This window comes from Serinus canaria, chromosome 10, assembly GCF_022539315.1.
Source record: "Serinus canaria isolate serCan28SL12 chromosome 10, serCan2020, whole genome shotgun sequence".
Lineage (NCBI taxonomy): Eukaryota > Metazoa > Chordata > Aves > Passeriformes > Fringillidae > Serinus > Serinus canaria.
Genome location: NC_066324.1, coordinates 12,426,256 through 12,432,688, shown reverse-complemented (window position 1 = coordinate 12,432,688; position 6,433 = coordinate 12,426,256). Strand labels below are relative to the sequence as shown.

At 43.2% G+C, this 6,433-nt stretch overlaps 1 long non-coding RNA gene across 1 annotated transcript; it reads left to right on the top strand.

The window, feature by feature from the left end:
* The first annotated feature begins 1,546 nt into the window (after positions 1 to 1,546).
* LOC115484172 (uncharacterized) lies at positions 1,547 to 6,030 on the top strand. The gene is made up of 3 exons (XR_003944903.2): positions 1,547 to 1,591; positions 3,259 to 3,448; positions 5,895 to 6,030. It is a non-coding gene; the product is annotated as an uncharacterized LOC115484172 (long non-coding RNA).
* The last annotated feature ends 403 nt before the right edge of the window (positions 6,031 to 6,433 follow it).

Below are 6,433 nucleotides of genomic sequence, written 5' to 3'. Positions count from 1 at the left end.
GCTAACACATGTATTTTGGATATTTTTAACCTATTGAAATTGGGAAAAAAAAAAAAAAGAAATACGAGCATACTGTAATCTCTGCAAAAACAGACACTCAAAGTGAGTGAAAAAGTGCTGCTTCAAATCATCTCCCAGACAAAAAGCAAATGATTGAATATATGAGTTACCTCTTCACAGGTAATTGCTGTGAATCCTCATTTCCTGCCTTTGGTTCTGCACATTGTGTTCTGGCTAAACTGGATGGTTTTTCCTATTTTTGTCTTCTTTCAATGACAATACTTAAACTAACACATAGTAAACATCAAAAACCATAGCTACTCGTTTGGCATTTTTGTGTTTGCTGTGTATTTAATTAATAAAGTTATTACAATGAAAATGAGTTTTAACAAATCTCTAAATTATGTAAGAAAGTAAAAATAGCAATTCATGAATGAGTGATTGGTTTGTTTTTTTAATTTTTTACAATATGATTGTTGGCAACTCCTTTCTCTGTTTATGTGTTTGTGCCCTGCCTTTCCAGGATACAGCCTCTTCATGGAAACATTATTTCCTCTTCTATGTCTGCTGCACTTGGCACACAATGGAGTCCCATTACTCCACAGAGCCTCTACGTGCCATGAAAAATAAATAATTAAACTCCAGCTCTTTCAGTAGGTAAATACTGCCTTTCTCACCCCTGTGCATAAAGCAGCCAGTGTTCCCCACCTGGCATGATCTCCTCTGCCAGTTCAGCCTCCTTGCAGTCCTCTGGCATGAAACACAGTGTGTGGCACCCCAGGGCTGTCCTGGGGCAAAGGGGAGGGGTCAGCTGGGACAGCAGTGCCCACCACCCACTCTGCCTGCTGGGTTGGGGACAAAGGTGGAGGAATGTTACAGCCCAACTTAACATTTCTGTGTGTATGCATCTTCCAGCACCCTTTAGAGCTGTAGCTTCGACATGTGCTAGGCAGATGCTCAGTCATGCTTTCCTCTGTTTCAGCAGAGATTGGCTTCATGATAGCTGGCGTGGTGCATGGCCTGGGAGCTCCACACAGATCCTCCAGAAGGATGAAATGCTGTTTAGCTTCCACCAAAAGAGAGAAGAAATGCACACCTGAGAGTCTCCAGCTGCACAGTTCTGAGGGCAGTGCTGCACTGGCAATTCCTGGCAACTGGAAGGGGTAAGAGCAGAATTTGGGGGGCCAGTGGGGCCCAGCACTGGCTGACCAGAGCTGATCAGTTTTACTCTTGTGTCTAGACTCAGCAGCTTCTCATCTGTAATTTACTGTGTTTTCTCCGGAAAATACATCTTCCCTCACCCTGGGGGACTGTGAGGAAATCTCTGGGTTTTCTCTTCAACTCATGCTGTAGCTTCTACCCTGAGTACTTTTGGTGTTTGAGTAACGATGCAAAAAAGGACAACCCCCCAGTTTGGGGTGATTTCTCAATCCCTCCATCAGAAGTTTCAAACGACAGTCGGTGGAGGGACAGGGCATGTCAGTCACATCACGTGCCTCTGACTTGTGTAAGAAGCACAGCCTTAATCCCTGCCAATGCCCTACAAGCACTGTCCAGACAGGGTTGTACAAGCCCCTGGAGCTGCTGCCAGGTGAGTGAAGCCCCTGGGTGCCCCTGTGAGGCTGCAGGGGTGTGCTGGCAGCAGGGGCGGTCCCACAGTGAGCCGGGGGGCAGTGGGTGTGTGCCTGGCACAGAGGGGGCAGTGCTGGTGGCACTCCCCAGGTGTCTTGGCAGCACTCTCTGTGCCCGAGCTGTCCCTTACCTCTGCCATGCATGGCTGAACGTGCTTTGGCAAGGTCAGCTGCCACCTGCTCCTCTGCAATGAGGACCTGGCTTCCAGATTTTTAAACATAAGGGAGGTGAGTCTAGAAGGCTGATAGCAAAACAGTGATAGAGATTCATTGCTACAGTGACCAGAGACGTAGAGGATGCAGAGAAAAGCAAAACTTCACATTATTTATATCAGAAAGGTGCCTGCTGTAAGTTAGAACAGTCCTAAAGGTGCTGTGATCTACAGCAGCCTCCTAAGGCAAACCAGAATCCCCTTTTCATAAGCAATATATCTATTTATGTAAAGAGGGGAAAATATAACAAGTCTTACAATGTTCTTTCCTGCCAAGGAAAAATCTGAAGCATTAAATGTGCAGAGTGACTTGGTGAATCAAAGCTGGGCAGTGGCTTTGAATGTGCCACGTGTTCCTTGCTGGAGCTCTGCTGCTGACAGCTGAAGGCTGTTTGCTACTGCCTCTGCACAGTGGAAAAAACAGCCTCAATGACAGCAAAGGAAAAGGAGTAAAACCCTCCCCTTCCTTAAAAGTGGGTTGAGGAAATGGACCCTTAGCATGGTGGGCTGTGACTAGGGCCCTGTTTTTGAAACGTGATCCGTGTGTGCAAATCCCACACAGACCAGATGCCAAAACCACAGTGATTCTGTGACATTTCTGTTGAGAAAGAGAACAAATGTGCTCTGTACTCATCTTTTCTTCTCTGAAACAAAACCAATTAAATTAACTTTGAAACAAGGGCTTTGATTACTATCTCTCTGGAGTCATCTTTACGTTGCTGTAATCCTATGGACTGGTGGCATCACTGCTGATTTGCACTGGTGGAAGAACAATCAGGCTCTGTGCTTTCCAGGCACTGAGGTTGCTTATGTTTTGTGTAAAGAAACTCAGTCAAACAACTTTAAGGGGAAATAAATTAACCAAGAAATTCAGAAGGAGCCAAAAGCAATATGAGCACAGATAAAGCTACAATATTCCAACTGTAGTGCTAGTTTTAGTTTTAAAAAAATACCCAGCCTAATTAAGGAAGTATTGACTTCACTGTAAATGTGTATGCTGATCTCTCTTGGTTTGGGGTTCTAATTGACATCCAAAGGTGAGCAATTTAATAAGTTTCTGCAATTTTATTTATTTTAGTATATGTACTCTACTTTACTGGCTTTGTTTGAGATCATTGAACAGATGTAAGCTTCCCTTCCCCTTCAAACAATGTTATGCAACATGAGAACAAATCAACTGTAAGGATTGAAATTATAATTGACCTGGTGTGAAAGTAGGAGACAAAATTCTACCCAGCATAGCCTGAGTTGAAATTCTAGCTGCTTCTGTGTGAAGAGAAGTTGACCTTTGTGTATGACCAAGGATTTCACTATTGATGACAGAGATTTACATACATAAATATTTATTTTCACCCAGTGAAGCACAATCAGAACTTTTAGTATTCAGCTTTAATGTTCATTTTTTTTTGCTATAGATGCTATTATGCTCTCACTCTGAAGATGTCAAACTCCTGAAGAGAGCAATTGTTTTGCTTCAGGTTGCAGTAAAGCTTACAAAGACTATGCTTGGGGCGAGAGACAGAGGCTTTGTGTGTACCAAGGAAATTTGGTGTATGAAGAGAGTGGAGCTGGGCACAGGACTGATACAACTTGCCAGCAAGTGAGGTGAGCCACAGTACTCTTCACTATACTTCTTCACTGTACTTCACTGCACTCTTCACTGTACTATACCACAGGACAGCAGCTCATGAGTGGAGTTTTATGGAATATTTTAATGTTAAAAAAATTAAGAAAAATAAACCCACAAAATTTGAAGCCACTTAAACGTGAGTCTGGGTATATTTCACATTTCTGTATTGAAAGAAAACCAGTCCTGAGGACTCTGTGCAGCACATTCTGTTCAGTGCCATTTCCATTCAGTCTTCACTATTAGCACATAGTATAGGTCACTAAATGGCCATGAATATTATGGCTAATAACAGTGTGATTAAAATTTTTAGAAGGAGGCTGTGGCAGTTTTCCACAGCTCTGACATTTACCTAATAAGCCCCAACTCACTGACTGCTTTAGTAAATGATACATGGCTTCTCTTGTAAACCTGGCATGGGGTTACATTAAATATTGCCTTGTATTTAACAACGTGCTACTTTCCTGCCCTACTCTCATAAGTCTAGTAGGACCTGTGGCCTTAATTTAGCTTGGGTGGAACTATAGGTTGGACTTGTTGTTCCAGCAAGGTAATTGCTTCTCTGCATAAATGAATTATCCTTTTCATTTACAGGGCCCATGGAAAGTTGTGTGTAATTTCAACCCATCAGTGTAGCCCTGGCAATCCTTTAACATGTTGTGCACGTGCTGACTGTGTTGCTTTTGTCCCCAGTGCCACAGCTTTGCTGCAGGGTGAGATGTATGACAAGCTGGCCCTTTGGAGGGATGCTGGCTCTGCCTCACCGCTGGCCTCCCCTACAAAATGGGTACTAATGTGACAGAGGATGAGCCCTGCCTGAAAATGGCAAGTCCAGGGCCTTCCTGACAGGCTGACAGGGATGGCAGCCCTGCAGAGAGCCGTGGAAACTCAGTCAGCAGCACTTTGGTACGAGCTCTGGAGGCAGGGGAGGCACAGGAGGGCAGAGGCTGTGAAGCTGAGTCCTGCTGTAAAGGAGGGAGCTGGCTGGATGTGCCATGTAAAGCCATGACCCAGGTGCTGCAGTAGGACAGGGAAAGTAAACAGGGCTGGCAGAGACACCAGAAGCTGAACTTTGTGAACTCCTACCAGATGGACTTACACCAGCAATTAATTTGGTGCAATTACTTCCACACAACTGCGTTGGAAATTATTGCAAGATAGATCAACTCATTAACAACAGGAAAACAACATTGCAAAACTCCAATCACCTCCTTCCAAGTGTTCTGCATTCACTTTCCACTGAAATTAATGAAAATAGTGCAAATGGGGTGCCTGGATTCCTGGATCACTGCATTGAGTAATAATTGGGGTACAGCTCCTGGATGTACCTGCTCAGAAGTAAACACAGTGATGAGAAGAGAGAGATGAGCCAGACTGAAAGCAGTTCTTGTGCTTCCATTTTCCCCAAACCTACTGCTGGCAATATCTTGCTGTTTCTCTTGGCAAACATACTTCTTCAGCTTCTGGTCTAGGCCTGCTGTTGCTACAAAAACTTCAGCTTTAATATGGAAATCTGTATGTTTTCTGATTAATATTTCCATCAAGCTTAGTCCTGGGTAAACATTGTGTAACATTAGCATTCATCAGTGGACTTGCACAATCCCCTTGGAAAAACATTGAAAAAATATTTCAAAAACCTGCTTTCAGTCTAGAAGGAATATTACAGCCACAGAAAAGGTCTTCTATGTAAAAGAGAATAATTTTCCCCTCTTTCAGAGATTGATGAATGATTCACAAGTCAATCATTTACTTTTCAGTGCATTATTGCCTGATTAGTCAAGTGCTGATGCAATTAAACTTAATGATCTTACTGAGTAGGTGTCTGCTTAGATTGGCATTTTAAAAGAACAGGTCATTAGTATTTGTGTAAAACAGAACCTTTCTTTGTTTTTACCATGCTATTTCTATATTTCCCTTGCTACCAGTCACCACTTCAGATGAGGGTGTTCTCATTTGGAGCTGGTATCTAATTGCACATCACAGATCAGCTGCTAAAGAAGCATGCAGAGCTTATGAAGTATCAGTTCAGGAGTTGCTCCAAATAGAGAAGAGATTATGCAAGTTACTTCTCCCAAGGTGAATGACAGCCATGCAGGAAGGGCTCGGTTTCTGTTGGCAGGAGGGCCTGACTGACTGCTAGACCTCAGCCTCTGGAAGGCTGGCAGAAGAGGAGATTCCATCCTGAGAGGTGCTAAGCTCCTGCTGCTGCTGCCAGGAGAGTAAAGAAGGCACAGGGCAGCCCATGTGACAGGGGAAACTCGAGGAGCAGCACAGGACACCGACCAGGTTGTTTCCAACAAAAGGAATCTTCTGTGTGTAAACAAAGTTTAGTAGCAAAGTGTCGAGTCCAGGAAATCATTTCTGGTGAGGAAAATAAGCTTTGCTTCTGAGAGGACTGCAATTACTTCTCTATTGTTCTCCTAGTTCCTCCACAATTTAGTCTTGGCTGTGTCTCCAGTGAGAAAGTACTACTTGGAACATGAAGGAATTTGAAAGAACACACAGAGGAAAACAAAAAATCCAAGATGTCATTTTGCATTTGATTTCAAAAAGTGAATTTAGCAGGTGAGAACATGTTAATAGCTATATGTTTTTGCTTTGACAGGGACAATTAGTAGTGAAATTAAGCAATGGGGGACTTTGGTAGGAACAGCATGGAAAGAAAAATCCCTGTAAGTTGGAAAACAACAGGGTCAAACAGTAGAGCACCGGTTGGTTCACCCTTCCTATGTTCACTCTCTTCAAAATATTTACACTATGACCACAATTTGTGTATTTCTAAGAAAGAAAACTAAAGTATTGCTGTTCCTATTCTGTCACAGATCCTGATTTTCCAGACATGGGACAGGCTTCCTGTAGAAGCACCTCCAGTGTCTAAATTGATGCATTTGCTCCAGAGAGAGCTGATGCAACAAGATGACCATCAAGCCCATGGGTCAACAGATTCAGAAATAAGTATCTAA